The 16,669-nt window shown below is 39.0% G+C and overlaps 1 protein-coding gene across 1 annotated transcript in view; it reads right to left on the bottom strand.

Moving 5' to 3' along the window:
- Positions 1-16,669, bottom strand: part of SPOCK1 (SPARC (osteonectin), cwcv and kazal like domains proteoglycan 1) — a 396,972-nt gene that overhangs the window by 326,610 nt on the left and 53,693 nt on the right.

Here is a 16,669-nt window from a genome sequence, read left to right as displayed (position 1 = left end):
AGTTATCTACCATGAGCTTGTATAATTCCACCACCACATTTTGTGATCAAGAATAACATAAATTATCTGTGTGAAGAAAATTCCAAAATTCAGCTTCATTGGATGGGAAGTAGAAAAACATCTCTTTATCCACTTTATCCATACTGTGCATAGTTCTATACATTTCTCGCTCACTTTTTCTAACTAAAAAGTCCTAAAAGTTATAAGTTTTCCTCATATGGGAGTCACTCTGGTCATTTTGATTGTCCCTTTCCATCTGTACATTTTGAGATGAGGGAGCAAGAATGGTACACAATATTCCAAGTGCCATTGCAACACAGAGTTGTATAACATCATTAGGGTAATGGTAGTTTTATTTTCAATTCCTTCCCTAATGAGTCATTGGATTGGATTTGCCTTTTCACAGCTGTCACACGCTGGCTTTATGTTTTCACTGAGTTATTCTGAAGACCCTACACTGCCTATGTGCATTGAAGACCACCCCTCAACATTCTCAATGTGCAGCTACACTGACCAAAACCTGCCATTTTATTGCCATTCACCCAATTTGGAGAGATCCTTTGGGAGCTCTTAACAATCTTTTCTTATTTTTATTCTAACCGCCTTGGATTCTGCAGCATGATTTGTGAACTTGGCAACCTTATTTATGAACAAGTTCAAAAACATCAGCCCCAGCATAGATTCTTAGGGAAATCCCACTTTTGACATGGTAGAAGGTCGATCCATGTCCCTTCTGCCCACACAAGGTGGGAAGAGATTTTTCATCTCTGCCATTGTAGCCTCATTCTAGACTGTTCCTTTTATGAGAAGACAAGCTGTCAGAATCAGATGTTTTCCTCATATTGAAAAATAATAATAATTCCTGAACAGGCAGCATTATTTTGCTCAGCTCCCCTGCTGTGCAACATCTCCAGACCTTTTGTGTGTTTACACAAACACAAAGGACAATGTCAAATCTTATTCAATCATTGTTTACTGGATATAGAATTCCACTGATGGCTGCAAAACAATCCTGAGGGTGAGATCTCGTAGAGTGCATTCTCAGCTATACAGAGCTCCATGCAAGTGGCCAAGATGTGGAAGCTTGATTTCTTGACAGTTGTTCCTAAGGAATGTGAAACACCCCCCCCCCCAATTCTCATCTGTATACTCACATATTCCCAGGTTCTGAGCAATTCCACTATCATGCTTTTATACTATGATTACTAGATATCGTTAAACAGCACGGGGATTGGCAGACATCCTGTGCAAGAAAGGATCCCCTGAAATAAGATTAATTTGGAGAACAAATGTCCCAAATTAATCCCATTTTAAAACAAACCTAGGCCAATTTGGTCATATTCTGTTCCCAATGACTGATCAGGCACACAATAGGATCACCTTGTCACCTTTCTCTTAGAGAGCAGTTCCTTCCATAGTTTTCAGCTATGTTGCATTCTTCTATCATTTATCGTGATAAATACATTTAAGCCAGAGGAGATAGGCCTTGGACGAGAAAGTGAAAACTTGTAGCAATCCGAGATATGCCTTGACTACTACTCCTATCACCTCTGCCTACTGGTAATGCTGGCTGATATTTTCATACTCAACATTATCCAGGTAATCTATGAACAATTACGAACAATACTTATGCTTCCTACCAGCCCTAGATGCTTATTTGGGCAAGAATGTTCTCTACAGTGTTGTCAAAATGGGGTTGTAGTCAACTAAATTCTATTCTGATTAAACCCACTGAAATTAATGAACCTAAATTAGTCATGTTGATTAACATTAATGGGTCTACTATGAGCAGGACTAGCACTGAATATAACCCAATAGATTTTAAATAGCTAGGGAAGACATCTAAACATGACCACAAGTAAAAATTACAAAAAAGAGGGACATTTGTAACCAGTACCCCTCCAACATTAACATAGTTACAGATACCATTGGATAGCGTGCCCTTTGACATCACACAAGGAAACAAATCGACTTCAGATATTTGTCAGCACTGCTATTGTCTCACAGTTGTGATGGGCTGTCCTATCAAATCTTATAAACTTCTCTGTCAAAACAGCAGCACCAACTGCTTCCTTTGTTTACACCAATGTAAAATCTAGAGTAAAGCTGCAGAACAGCACTACTAAGAATACACAATCATCCAGCAAAGGCAGAACATAATAGAAATAGCTGCTTAAAGCTAATCATGATTTAAATGTTTGTGTAAAGCTATTGTTTGTTACATCATATAAATGGTGTATGTGAGCACATTGCCAGGTAGGCAGATATTTAATGATTAAATATAAAATAGTTATTAATGTAAGAAAACTGCCTCTGGCACTGTAATGATTTCTTGGTAATCAATGTTAATCAAGGGGGAAATCTTAATATTATTTTGTACATAGTTTGAGCAACCCAAATCTCTATAAGAGAAGCTTTCTCCAACGAATAAAATGTCTGCTGTACTACACTTGGACAAAATTTCCTTTTTGATAATGTTCAGCTGTATTACTAAGTGCCATGTTTTTTTAAAAAAGGGGGGGAACACTTCTCTGGCTCAGAATCCTAAATAAAATTTACAGATGTACAAAGTTCAGCAGACCAGCTGCCCCAAGTCAGCTGCTTTACAGGTGCAAAAGTTGTTGAAGTCAACCCCATACATTGAATGAAACTCTTTTTTACGGATATGTAATATACCAACCAGAACTACCTGATCAAACAAACTATTTTTCCCAAGTATCTTCTTTACTTGGGCTAATGAATTCTCATGATTGTTTATTGCAATTGCTTCTTCTTTGCAGATGGTGATGGGCATGTGGTCAGCACTGAATTTACAGTTGCTATAGTTGGTGCAAGTTAAACCAACTACAATTTCAAAGGGTCAATGACAATATAACAGTGACACTACCTTCAGCATCATTATGACCTGGGAGGGAACTCTTGGAAAACAGATTTCTTTCTCCATAGCATCTTCTTACTCAGTGAAAAGGAAATTATATTTGCTATGAAGAGAAGAGCAGGACTCCCCATGACTGGGGCCATGTGCATGTAAGTCCATTAAACATAAACTGAAATCATGTCCATCTAGGGATTCTGAGCCTCCTGCTCCCTATTTACTATCAAACATACCCATAAGTAAAATAGAAACATCTATGCAAACATAGCAATATTTGAAACCATTTTTTATTTCTGTACTTTAATCATAGCTTTGATTACAACTTCCTTAATGACACTTTTGAAGTTAAAATTAATGTTGAAAAGTTTAGGATAAAAAGAAATTCAACCCCTTTGGAGAGATATGAATTTGGTTTGCTCTACGCAATGCTCAAATCAAAGTATTCCAATATTATGTTAGAAATTGTTGCTATCCTATAATGAAGTTTTATGTGACTATCTCTCATAGGAATAATTCCAATATAGCTCATTCACACAGCTTTCAAGGTCATTCTTACCCTTTCCCACTGGGTGGGATGGAGGGGTCTGCCATTATTATGGTATGCAGACCTTCATGATAAGCACCAGGCATCCATTTGAAGGCGTCTGCACCCAGCCCTCCAGAACTAAGGTAGGCTGGATTGTGTCCAGCAATTTTTTTTCTTTAATAGTTTAACCAGTCTAAGAAAATGAAAGAATCTAATTATGTAATGTGTATCAGGATCACTAAGAAACTTGACAATTCCAGATAGAAAAAAATTGAGTTGTACTGCAACATTAGGCAAATACACAGTCAGCTGAAAAACTAACCTAGAGAAGATATTGATAATTTGTTGCTAAATCAGTGGACGGGAAGGGGGAGAGCAAATAAGCCAGTCATTTTTGCCAGTGATGTGGAAAATATAGTTGGAAAAGTATTAGACTGACAAAAAAAATTCCAAACTTGAGTTGAACTTCAATTTTTTAAAAAGCAAGAATTGGAATTTAAAACCATATCCATATGGTTACAGGAGATTATTGTTATTGCTATTTTTATATTAAATTTGTATACCACCCTATACCTGTAGATCTCAGAGTTCACAACATAAAATCACAATATAAAAAACACAAAATACATAATAAAAATAAAGACAACCTGATGATCCCCACCCCTTTTAAAGATAATAATATAAAGTCATTGATATAGTGGAAAATTCAAAAATAAAATGTGTTTTTAAAATGGGGGAGCTCAAAGTGCTCCAATATTAAATTTAAAAATAAATTCAAAGAGGAGCCCAACAGTAATGAAGTGGTGCATATTATTATATAACAACAGTGTTTACGGCTGATTTTTCTCAATGCTTTCTCCCTCTGTCCTTAAACATTAGCTCTTGGCTTAGTTTAGCAAGCGAATGGTTCAGTCTAGAGAATAGGCTGCTGATGTCCCTCTTTCTTTACTAATCATGCACCCCTACCCAATGATCCCCAGGGGGTTCACCCACTGCCAATGATCCCCAGGGGGTTCACCCACTGCCAATCTTAGGGGAGGCTGTAATATGGGGGCTACCAACCCAGCACCTACAAACACCATGCTGCTGCCCATGAAGGGCTTTATTTGTACCCCTAGTTAAAGCCCTACTGTTGTCTCCTGTGAGAAACCTGACAAATCAGATCAGCCTTTGGCTTGATTCAGCATAATTCTTATTTGCTTATTATTTGTCAGTCCCTGAACTCCTTGGAGGCAGGGGAGTATAAGAGGCACTAAATAAATCTATTGCTATTGAGCTTGGTGATTTGTTTCTCCACCTATCTATTTTATCTTCACATCAAACTCAAGGGAACTTTAACTGACATTTAGACGTCTCCTTTTTACTTAGATTTTAGGTGGACAGTTAATACTTTTTGTTATTCTAATAGGCTTTTTGTGAATTATAATTTTGTTAGGCATAACTGCTTTGTGTTTTGAATCTCTCAGAATTTGGTTAACCAGTAACAAACTTGCATACCAAGGCCAATGTAGCCCATGGGGCAAGCAGGCTGGGGCTTGATAATCCTCCTGTTTTTACTAGCTCACTCAGGTGACAAGCAACTGAGTGGTCCAGCACCTGACAGGCCACAGTACAAGGCTGGTGAGTTGCCTTTGGCTTGGTAGATTACAAATGATCCAGGCCAGGTCTGACCTACATAAATCAGAGCTTTCTCAGTGTCACAAATATGTGCTTTGATAGGGGGAAGTGGTAGGTGAAAAAAGATTGAAAACTTTCCCACCTGCTACTTCTCTGCATACCCACTCTGCAAAGGGAGAGAAAGCTCTGAAGGCAAACACTAGAGGAAGAAAGGATAGTTCAATCTCTAATTTTATAATTAATGGTTAAACTATCAGCTTTTAGGAGAAACCTGTTACAATTTCCAAGTTCAGTCCATTGTGAAATGTTCTACTCTCTTCTTTCTTGGGAGAAAATGCAAATAAAAAGAATGAATAGTAAAGTACATCTACTGGAACCATTTATTCACAGCCCAAATGTAAATTATTTTAAATCACACCATAGTTAATTATAATGTTAAAATTCTTTCCCCTGATAATTATCACAAAAGCCTCTTACTGTCTTTACCTACATTCGGTCCTTTGGAATTTTTAATGAATTGCATGAAAATCCCTGAATGAATCTTCAACAGAGACTTTCATACAATATAATTTTTGCTTCAAAGCAGATATCTTATGCTTCATAGAAGACAGAAGACACATGCCCCCCATAAATTAAGCTGCAAAAGACATCACGTGACCAGAATATTTTGCTGATCCAGCCCAGTGATACAAGTAAAATGCTCACTACATAAATATCACATTGCTTTGCTGTAATTCCCAGAATCTGACATTTTTGTCTAGATTATTACATTGCATTCTGTTCACCCATTTTGTTTCACACTCATTGGCTGAGACTCTAATCAGGTCTCATGTAACTTTCCAATTTATCACGAACTCAGGAATGTCTAGACTAGAGCCAGTGTAGAAATTATCATCCTCTTACAAGTCCCAATCCCTGTTACATGGACACGAATATGATGGGGCAGCCCTAATTCATGCTACAAAATGGGTAAAAGCCAAGAAATCCACCACAGAGTTATCAGTTCTGATGATCAATAACATCTACTGTCCGGCTCACAGAAAACAAAGAATTTTTTTTATTTATTTTCAATACATAAGAGTATATTACATAAGTTGTTCTAGAAGGACACTGAAGAAATCCAGGAGAAGAAATACAAAAACTGGCAAAGAAGAAATTTAGGGCCATGCTAGACTAAACTTTATTCTCATCTTTAGCCAAGACATGCATTTTCCCCCTAGTTATTAAAAGGAGGCTTTAGACCTCTGCCTACACCATGATTCTGATCCATGGTCCACATTGTGGTGTGGTGGGGGGGAAGGCATCTAGGCTATTTGCAATGGAATAAAAGCTTCCATTGATGGGAACTTTCTGTTGGTTTAGTAGTAAATTTGGTTAAAGAACAAAAGGGGAATTCCCTGGATGCCTAAATCCAGGTTTGGGACAAGTATTCTTTGGTGAGGAAACTCCAGCAATGATTTAAAATCACAAAACATGCAGCAAAGTAAAGCATGGAAATATAGGCTGTTAGACATTTAAAATATCCCCTTCTAAGTTTCTTCCAAAGCTTCCCACTTTCCCTTAGCATCAGAAGAGACCACATGTTTGGTAAGTTAATTATGAGTTACCGGTACTTACAAACGAAGCAAAGGTCAGATTCATATGCTTTTCCATATAACAGCAAGAAAAGACAGGCAGTACAACTTAGTTTCAAAATTGGTAAATTAGTTTCAAAATTAGTAAATGTTTCTAAATTATTTGTATAGAAATACAAAGATGGCTTGCCAAAGGCATGAGGTCTGGGCTTGCAGCAACCAGTTCAGACAGCCTTACTGGTTGGTTACATGGTAGAAAAAAAGAATTGTGGAAAGTAGGAGAACAAAAAGTTTGGCAGCCCTTCCTCCCAAAGGCGTTACTTAGCTAAATCTTTCAGGACAGCATACTCTATGGTTTCAATCCCCTCATGCATTAATTAGAGTTAAGTATGTTGGTTTTATGAGGCTGGATTCATCTCACACTTTCCTCAAATTGTAAAAAAACTGTCAGAAACACCTGCAATTCAGATTGGGACCAAGGCATAGGCAAATAGTTAAAGCCCCTTCATGATCACAGTTCTGCTTGAGGTCTGCAGCTTGAAGTGGTTCAGCCCAGAGACAAGATTACCATCTCTGTGAGAACTATGGATCAGTAAATAGTCAATTTCTGGCAACAGTGTCTATGGGTTTGTCACTGAGGAGACACCCTATCTCAGTCTGCAGTGTTGCAGCTCTCATGGAGCATAAGCTACAATCTTTATGTCTGGAGCACACAATCCTACAAATCAAAAGGACCACGCTTCAGATAATATGCAGGACGAGTGTTGATTCTTCCTGCTATGACAGAAGGAACAAGAGAACACATATAGTTGACACATAAGCAAATCAGAAAAATGCTTCCAGTAGGACTGCACCAAAAGACTCAACACACACACACATGAAGGAACCACTTTTCACCACATTGCGGTCCCAAAGCATGTTCCCTTGGGTTTCTCGATTTACACCTTGGGTCCCTCCATTTATACACATCGCTACACACAAACAGAGAGAGATATTCTGTGGTGGCTGAAAGTTATTCTGCTGGCAATAAGAGAATAACCCCCTTCTCTCGTTTTATAATCGGTATAGCATGATTCAAATATTTTTTATTCATGCCCAATACATTCTCACTGTGTAAAAATTAATGTGGATATCAGAATAGAAACACAGAACCACTTGTTTCATAGTGTTCCATACCACAGGCCTTAACGTGCTTTAATTCTGGCTGTTAAGATCACCATAAAGTTAGCTTGACTTTATATGCAGGTATATCTCCTGAAGATATGAAAAGTAATACACGTTACACTGCAGCCTCTTTTGCAGAACACGCTGAATGTTCTTTAGATTAGAATTACTATTTTCTAATCACTCTTTCAACTCTAGCGCCAGCCTGTTCTGACACTTTTTATCATACCATTATTTTTTTTGTGCAGAAGCTACAAGCCCTTGTAAGAGGTAAGGGTTTTTTCCCTTTCATATTTTGATACAGAAAAATTCTGATATACCTTTCCAGCTGCTTTAATGAAACTTTGCCATGGAAGATAAAATATGAAGAATGCAAAAGGTTTGTACCTATACCTCCTGGCTAAAATGTTCAAGAACTGCAGGATCAGATGAAGGATCTCTATACTTTGAACTTCAGTTTAATAGGCACTCTGTCAGTTCTCCTCATGACAAACTTATCACAAAGCATACAGAACACAGATAATAGAGGACTACTTCTTAAGATTCCATTTTGGGAATGGATGGTTAAAAATTGTCTATCATAGCCAATTAGCCTCAAAGGAAGACTATTTACAGCCTGTCAGCTGGGGAGTCTATGGCATGAGATCTATATTGGAAGAAATCCCAGGGTGTGTGTGTGTGTGTGTGTGTGTGTGAAATGAATGTATAAAATTAATAATAAATGGGTCATGTAATTTCAAGGACACTGAATAAGTGGTATTTTTAAAGTTAGAAAGAAGTTTCAAGAAGCTGTAATTTTTACCTGTGAATATGCCCCACTGAATTTAGTGGAACTTATGAGTAAACATGCATAAGCCTAGGTTTCACCAAAAAACAACAAAATCAAACAACACTACTTTAGACCTGCTTTCTCCCATTTAGACTGCATCAACATTTGTTTGTTGCAGCCTAAACATTAAGTTGTACCACACACTGATTGCTTACTCAAGATATCTAAAGCACTATGGAGCTGAGCAACTTTATCCCCAAAGTGCCGTGCAAATTACTCACAACTTACGGCTGCGTGTTCCAGAGGCTGATCCTTGACCACATCAGCCAAAGGAATAACCGACAGTGGTGAAAAGTAGGATAGACTGCTGTTTTCATGAAGACCCACACTGTCCCCTTGCTACTCAGCTCATCAGTGGGAAGATAGGGTGCGGGCAATGTAAGATTAGGTTGTGGGGCAGAAGCTCTGACTTCAGTCCCCAAAGGCACACTCCTCCATTGTCTCCCAAGACAGACAGATGTCAACAGGGGGTAGAAGCAGCCCAGGAAAGTGTGGGTGGCACATTTATGAACTGACATTCATTTTAACACCCACACACACCACAGACCCCCCCTCAAAACCCCATGATCCCTGAAATGATAGTCAAAGAAATGAAAACATAGAACCTGGCTCTTGTATCACAAGGTTTCCAAGTCTTTTCCTGAGATTCATGCACCTCCCATGTCCTACTGACAGATATTAAAATTGCAGGCCTGGCTCACCCATGAGGTGTGTTGAAGCAGCCATTTTGGGCAGCAGAAGTCCCTGAGGCAGTGCCCCTGCAGACGCCTCACACACTCAATTTTTAAAAGAAATCACTATGCCAGGTCAGTTCATATTCTTCAAAGTTGCCAAGCAATTCCAGGATATGTTAACTTCATATAGCACAGTTGTTTAGAAAAAGAATGTGCTCCATCATGATCACAGGTATTCATAACATGATATGGGGAAGAATGAGAAATCACATTTTGGGCTATTTCTCTTTTCAATATAGGTACTGAAATCTCCATTCTTAATGGGAATAATGTATTAGGTCATCCAAAGAGGGATATAATATATTGCTTAGCTTAGTTTATTGCCATCAAGCTGGATGGGTGGGGTATTATTATTATTATTGCACTGTGCTCACAATAAGCGACAGCCACTTTTAAATGCTGCTTTTTACACCAATAAAAATAGTGCCTTGCTTTGCTTAGACTGAAAGAAAATAAATAGCTCTCATTATGTTACTGACTACCTTGAAGAAACTTTTGACTTTATTAATTTCTGTCAAATCCTTGGAAGCATACATTGATATTTCCCAGCAATCCAGCCTAATTTGGCAGGCAGCGCCAATCCTTCTTCAATCCGCGGACGACAACCTACAGTGCTCCTAGGTCATCTAATCAATGGTGAAATACAGAACTGCCAGACTTAATAAAATGTAAGCAATTCATCTGAATCCAGTGGGCTGTTTAGACCACTGGGAACCAATAGTAAGTAGACATGTGACAAGCATTCAGAAACTCTGCAACTTAGGTGCAGTTTGGCTTGCACATTTTCATTTCAGCATGCAACTTTCTATATCGGGTTTACTCAAAACTTGCTTTCGTGTATTCAGTAAGGTACAAGTTTGGAAGTAACAAACCGTATCTCAGAAAGACACAGAGAAAAGGAGTCTTGCTAGTCCCAATTAGGTGGGTGAAGGACAGGGAGGCTTTATATATTTATTAAATTTGTATCTCACCTTTCCTCCCAAAGGATTCTAGGTTAGGAAACAGAACGTTAAAATGACACTTCTTGTAGAACGTAGCTTATCAGGGCAAGGTGGTTGCAGTACCAGTCACAGTGGGCCCTCCTCAATCCAGTAAGTACAATCTAAATTGAAAATGGCCATAGCTTTATTTATTACAGATGTAGGTGGATCTTTTGCTCAGGCATTTGCTATTTGAGGTGAAAACACAAAGCCTGTGAATTGGAGGCTAAAGTGAGCTGGGGGGAAATACACACTGGCAAAATGTTCCTGCTCTATCCAGAGGTTCTGTTCATTCAAGAAAGAACACATATAGAACATACGATGGGCAACCACCTAATCTTGGATGTTCCTAATAAATAGGTTCGCTGAGATATTTATACCCGTGAAGGCTCTAACAGTTAATGCTATTTCATGGATTGTCTTTACTTATGTTTTGATTCAGATTCTTCCTTAAAGTGGGGAATTAATTAAAAATAAACACAACCATGAAGGCAGAGATAAATACAAACAAGAAATCAGCACCATTATCTAACATAAACACAGGTAAATTCCATTACCCTTGGAGGTTAAAAGCCTATTTGAAAAGAATAGTCCAGCTGATCATTTCTAACCAAATCCATAAATTCTTTGCTGGCCACAAAGAATACTGATTTAAGTTGCTAAAGAAAATCTAGCTTCCAATGTAACAAGTAACCACAACAATTTCATTACTGGAACAATAGGTATCCAAAGGTGGGGGTGAGAAAGGGAGAAGGAGAGACTAGCCTCTTCATTCATTGGCTAAAAACACTAAAAGGTAGGGAATCATAACAATGACTGGCATTCGGGGGTGACAAATCTGGCCAACTTGACAAAGAGAATGATTGAGTGACATGCCCATTAGCTGAAGAAGGAACTTACTTGGTCATACTTAAGTCCTTTTTAACTTCCCAGTTAAAAACTACATAGTGGGGTCCCATAGGAATGAGGCTTCTATTTCACCTTTCCCAGACCTCAACAATGGCCTCAACAATGCACAACTTTTTGAAGAATGCCGGTGTCACAGCAAGACAGAGCCACCTGTCTTCTGGGCTGCACAATGCCACTTCTTAAGTATAGCTGGTGGGTTGCAAATGGATTTTAATTTGTTTATGGGTTCTGAGATACAAGCCTGATCAATACTGAATGAAACACACTAGCATGCTGCTGTAAATCAGAAGAAATACAATGAAGGTGAGAAATAATTCTTGATCAGCAACAATAAAATATGAATACCATTAGGTGCGCTGACACAAATCTTTAGTGCAAGCTATGAATGGCCCCAAATATTGCCAATTTCCTTCAAGTCAATGGAGCAACACTGAATTCAAAATCACTAGGCCCAGCTATTGTTTTCACCTCCTATGAATGCTGTAGATTGATTCAAAATTCAATTTCTGCATGCTGCTTTACAATTATGCAATGCAGTATAGCCCTCCCCTTCCCTTCTGGTCATGTATTAAAGCACAATTCTAAGGATGTCTACTTTCTTAAGAGTAAGTATGCAGAATGCTGAAGTCCAGATTACTGGAAATGTTGCATATAGAGAGAAATCTATTTCTGCCTTGTGATGCTGAATCACTACCCTCATTCAGAGAAGATGCAAGGTATTCTTTCATGCAAATGTATTCATGTTAAAACCTTTCTGGAATTCAACAATATTTATACAGCCCCCTTTTTAGTATGCATATTGTCACTCACACAATTCCCACCCCCTCTGGATCAATTCATGTAACATTACAGCTGACCTTATTAAAACTGCTGCTGCACCACTTATTTACACTCCCCCCAAAATGTATCCCCCTTAACAGAATTTTCAGGCCGTACTTAAAAAGCATGAATCAGTACTAATTGCTTCATATTTAGCAGCTGAGAAAACCACAGCATGGACAAAGGTCTCCAGCAAACATCTGTGTAGGTCTCGGTGTGATGTAAGCTTAGTCACCCAAACAATTCCAAAGAGTTAACATGATACAATGAAAACTCACCATGCAGAGAACTGAACTACAGTCATCTGCTTGACAGCTATCCAAACATTGCATGTATTGAGCGCAAAGCAAGTCACAGCATTAAAATGGATAAGTAGGCTGTACAGACATAAGCAATACAGTGTAGCTGCCCATTTGTTTTACATCCAAGGCTGGCAGTGCATGAGCACCAGCATCTGCACTTGCTTTCAACTCTGGAATATTTGTTTCTGTGTTCTAATATTCAGACTTCCAAAAAGCCTAAACAGACACCTGGTCTCCTCCTGCTGCACTTATTCCTATAGGCACGACTGCTACTTCCTGTGCTCTGACGTGTTTTGAATATGCATAGCTGTAAAAAAACACACACTTACTTTATTTTTTATAGCATATCCTTCTTCTCTCCAAAAATAAACCCGAAGTGGCTCGCAAAAATCAAAATCAAATGAAGTACCAAAAATACAGCTGCACAACAATAAAAAATGTAGATACCAGGAACAGGTGCAAGGGCAATAAGGGCTATAGCTATGGACAGAAGGATGTAGCACCAGAAAAACTAGACAAGAACACTTCGGCCTTTTTCAATTAAACAGTTCAAGTCATTTTCTGTCTGACCTGAAGTCACATCCAAAGCCCTAGAAAGCCTTATAACTGATGCAGCTGCAAGCATGCAAATTAGAAGGGAAGTTAAACTTCTTCTCTGAAGTCATAATCCAACACAGCCTATAAAATGTCTCATACTTCTTTAAGCCAAAGAAAGACAAGCGATAAAAGAGGTGTGGATGAGATTGGCAAAAAGAGGTATGAGTGAAATTAGCAATATCAATTAAGAAGAACTGAGTTTTTGGAAGAGATGTGTTACACTCAGGGAGGGGGTATCTAGGGGACTCCGAGGGGCTTTCCCCCGGAAATTTTCGAGGAGGGGACTAGGCCCCCTTGATATCCCATGGTGACATGCACACAACATACCTGAAAGCCGTGCAACGTGCTCATGTCATGCACACACTGCACAGCATGCACATGACACATCAGCATGTTGCGCAGCGCCAACCTCCTCAATTGCAGGGGCAAGCCAGGGTGATTTGCTACAGTTCTCATAGTTTATCCTGATTTCTATCCAGAGTTCTGGATGACCAGTATTTGTGAAACACATAAGAAAGAAGCTCCCCAACTCACCAAAATATATTCTGAATATTAGTCAGAGTTGGAAAAAATGGGGTTCCATACAAAGAACAAATATTTAGGTTCATAAAAGAAGAATGTTCTACCAGATGGTATCTTTTAACCATCACAATTTAATATGCTGTTAAGATTCAATCAACTGATTCACCCTGAGCTTGCAAAACTTGCACTTGTTGTTGTTTAGTCATTTAGTCGTATCCGACTCTTCGTGACCCCATGGACCAGAGCACGCCAGGCACTCCTATCTTCTACTGCCTCCTGCAGCTTGGCCAAACTCATGCTGGTAGCTTCGAGAACACTGTTCAACCATCTTGTCCTCTGTTGTCCCCTTCTCCTTGTGCCCTCAATCTTTCCCAACATCAGGGTCTTTTCCAGGGAGTCATCTCTTCTCATGAGGTGGCCAAAGTACTGGAGCCTCAGCTTCACAATCTGTCCCTCCCGTGAGCACTCAGGGCTGATTTCCTTAAAAATGGATATGTTTGATCTTCTTGCAGTCCATGGGACTCTCAAGAGTCTCCTCCAGCACCATAATTCAAAAGCATCAATTCTTCGGCAATCAGCTTTCTTTATGGTCCAGCTCTCACTTCCATACATCACTACTGGGAAAACCATAGCTTTAACTATACAGGCCTTTGTTGGCAAGGTGATGTCTCTGCTTTTTAAAATACTGTCTAGGTTTGTCATTGCTTTTCTCCCAAGAAGCAGGCGTCTTTTAATTTCATGACTGCTGTCACCATCTGCAGTGATCATGGAACCCAAGAAAGTAAAATCTCCCACTGCCTGCATTTCTTCCCCTTCTATTTGCCAGGAGGTAATGGGACCAGAAACTTGCACTAACTTGGTTTATTTGGAGATATGGCGGTGGTGATACCTTTATTATGACAATAAACACTGATGAAACTATGTTTGGGGACTTAGCAATGCAGATGAGAATTAAGAGGCTGAAAACTATCCTTCTGCTCATGTCCCAATGCTCTCATGCTTTTACCCTCCAGCTCCAGTTTTCATTCCTGGGCAACCTCATTCAAAAGAGCCAACTCCTAGGGGCTGAGGAGCCTTCGCCCCTTGAGGGGGCCACCCCCCCAAACTGATAGGCATTGCCATTCCAATGGTGTACCTGCACTGTGTCATGTGATTGATTATGCAGGGGCGAGGCTTACTTGTCCCCCTCAAATATTTTATTCAAGTTGGCACTCCTGGGCTCATTCCATTGTTCTATCTAGCGAATTACTTTGAAGAGCTGCCCCCAATCAAAACCGCAGAAGAGGTATCAGTACCCAAACCCTGCTGGGGAGTGCTGAGCCCTGGTGGGACCCCATGGAGCATGCAGCTGAAGTTTTAAGGTGAGTTTCAAAGCCACCAACTTTCCCAACCATCTCAACTAACTCTTATATGCAGTTATACCTTGATTCTCAAACGCCTTGGTACTCGTATGTTTTGGCTCCTGAACACTGAAAACCCGGAAGTGAGTGTTCTGGTTTTCGAATGTTCTTTGGAACCCGAATGTCCTGCAGGCAATCAGAAGCTGTGCCTTGGTTTTTGAACGTTTTCAGAATTCAAACAGACTTCCGGAATGGATTATGCTTGAGAACCAAGGTACAGCTGTATAATGTAACTTTTAAAATAAGTGACAAAGCTTCTCTCTCCCCCCCCTCCCATCTCTCTTACACTGTGAGTCTGATTGTCTGAGCATTTATTTTTTTACTGATCTGGAATCTATTCTGGAAGTGGAGTAATTAATACAATAATCTCAGGCCAGTGGTTCATAAACTTTCTCCACTTAATTTTTTTTGTGCCTGTTACAGTATATCAATTGTAATGCACTATGCGAGATGCTATATGGTTTTAAATTGTATTTATATTGCTGCTTTTTTTGTATATTATATTTTAGGGAAATTTGAATTCCATAGAATATGATGGATATGCCATCTCCTGTCATCATCAACAATTTTACAAGCGCATCATGGACCACCTGAATGAAGTTCACAAACCATGGGTGGTCCACAGAGCATACTTTGGGAACCCCTGCCTTGGGCAAAGCAACTGAGAAGCATCTTTGTTGTTTTACATCAAGGGTTCCTTTGAAGGGTTTCTCCCAGGATAAGTTGGTGAATTCAGATTTCTTCAGAAACTAACAGAGCCATGCCTCAACTTTCAGGGAAATAGCTTGTCTCATTTCTGAGCCAATCTAATGTGATCCAAAAGGAGCTCTCTAATTAGGGCCAAGCAGCGGCATGGAAATCGAAATTGTCCAGGCTGGCCTTACTGGTTCCCTAGATGGCAGAGTAAGATGACAGAAAAAATTAAATGAAATGTTTGCCTTTTCAGTTTTCTCTCTGTTGTTCCTTTTCCACATGCTGATTTTCTCCAACAAGTCAGCTCATTTTTCTCTCTCTGGTCTGCCTCTTTGAATATTCATGGGACTGGTTTTTAAAAAAATCTCTTTTAAGTTCATTTTCTTTGTTTAATTTCCTCTCATAGACATAGGAGACAGAGCATGTTAAAGAAAAAACAGAATCCTGTGTTTAATCACTTCACAATATTAAAATGACTAGATGGCATTTTGTTTGAACAAATACAGCAGCATTAATCGTCTGAAATTTTTAATATATCTACTATACAAAGTTCAGTTTCACAAATGTTATATCCCAGTATACACTTATGTTCCAGCAGTAAGAACAGGCAATTGAATCTCTCACTTGTATTTGTATTACTTGGGTTTGGAGGCAAGCTTCCATGGTCTGGCCTTACTGATGCTTTTTTAAAAAAAGATATTAGGATAAAATATTATCCAGCATGCCATTATATCTTTGGAAATAAAGCAGACAAAGTATTCACTGGTTAATTTATATGGGATTTGTATAATTATCAAAGTAGATTTGTTTCAACTGGATTTAATTTGTGTGGCCCATCTGCTGACATCTACTTTTTAGAGAAATCAATTTTTCCAAAGCAGGAAGACAGAGTTAGTTACATGTTTCTTCCTCTGAATAGTTCTTGAGCCTGCAGTATCTCGATTTATTAACTTGTTTACATTTAGCAACCTGAAAGATTACATTTCTCAGTTATGTGGATACTAATAAAAGCTCAGAAGCCTGACCATTTGAATACAAAAGTGCAAAACCAGAAGGTCATAAGTACCATATATATTTCTCAGCTCAACTGATCATATACAGACTTGGAAGCTTAAAAGCCACAAGCGT

This window comes from Podarcis cretensis (assembly GCF_951804945.1).
Source record: "Podarcis cretensis genome assembly, chromosome: 2".
NCBI lineage: Eukaryota > Metazoa > Chordata > Lepidosauria > Squamata > Lacertidae > Podarcis > Podarcis cretensis.
The sequence above is the reverse complement of the archived record's forward strand: the minus strand, read 5'-3'. Positions and strand labels throughout refer to the sequence as shown.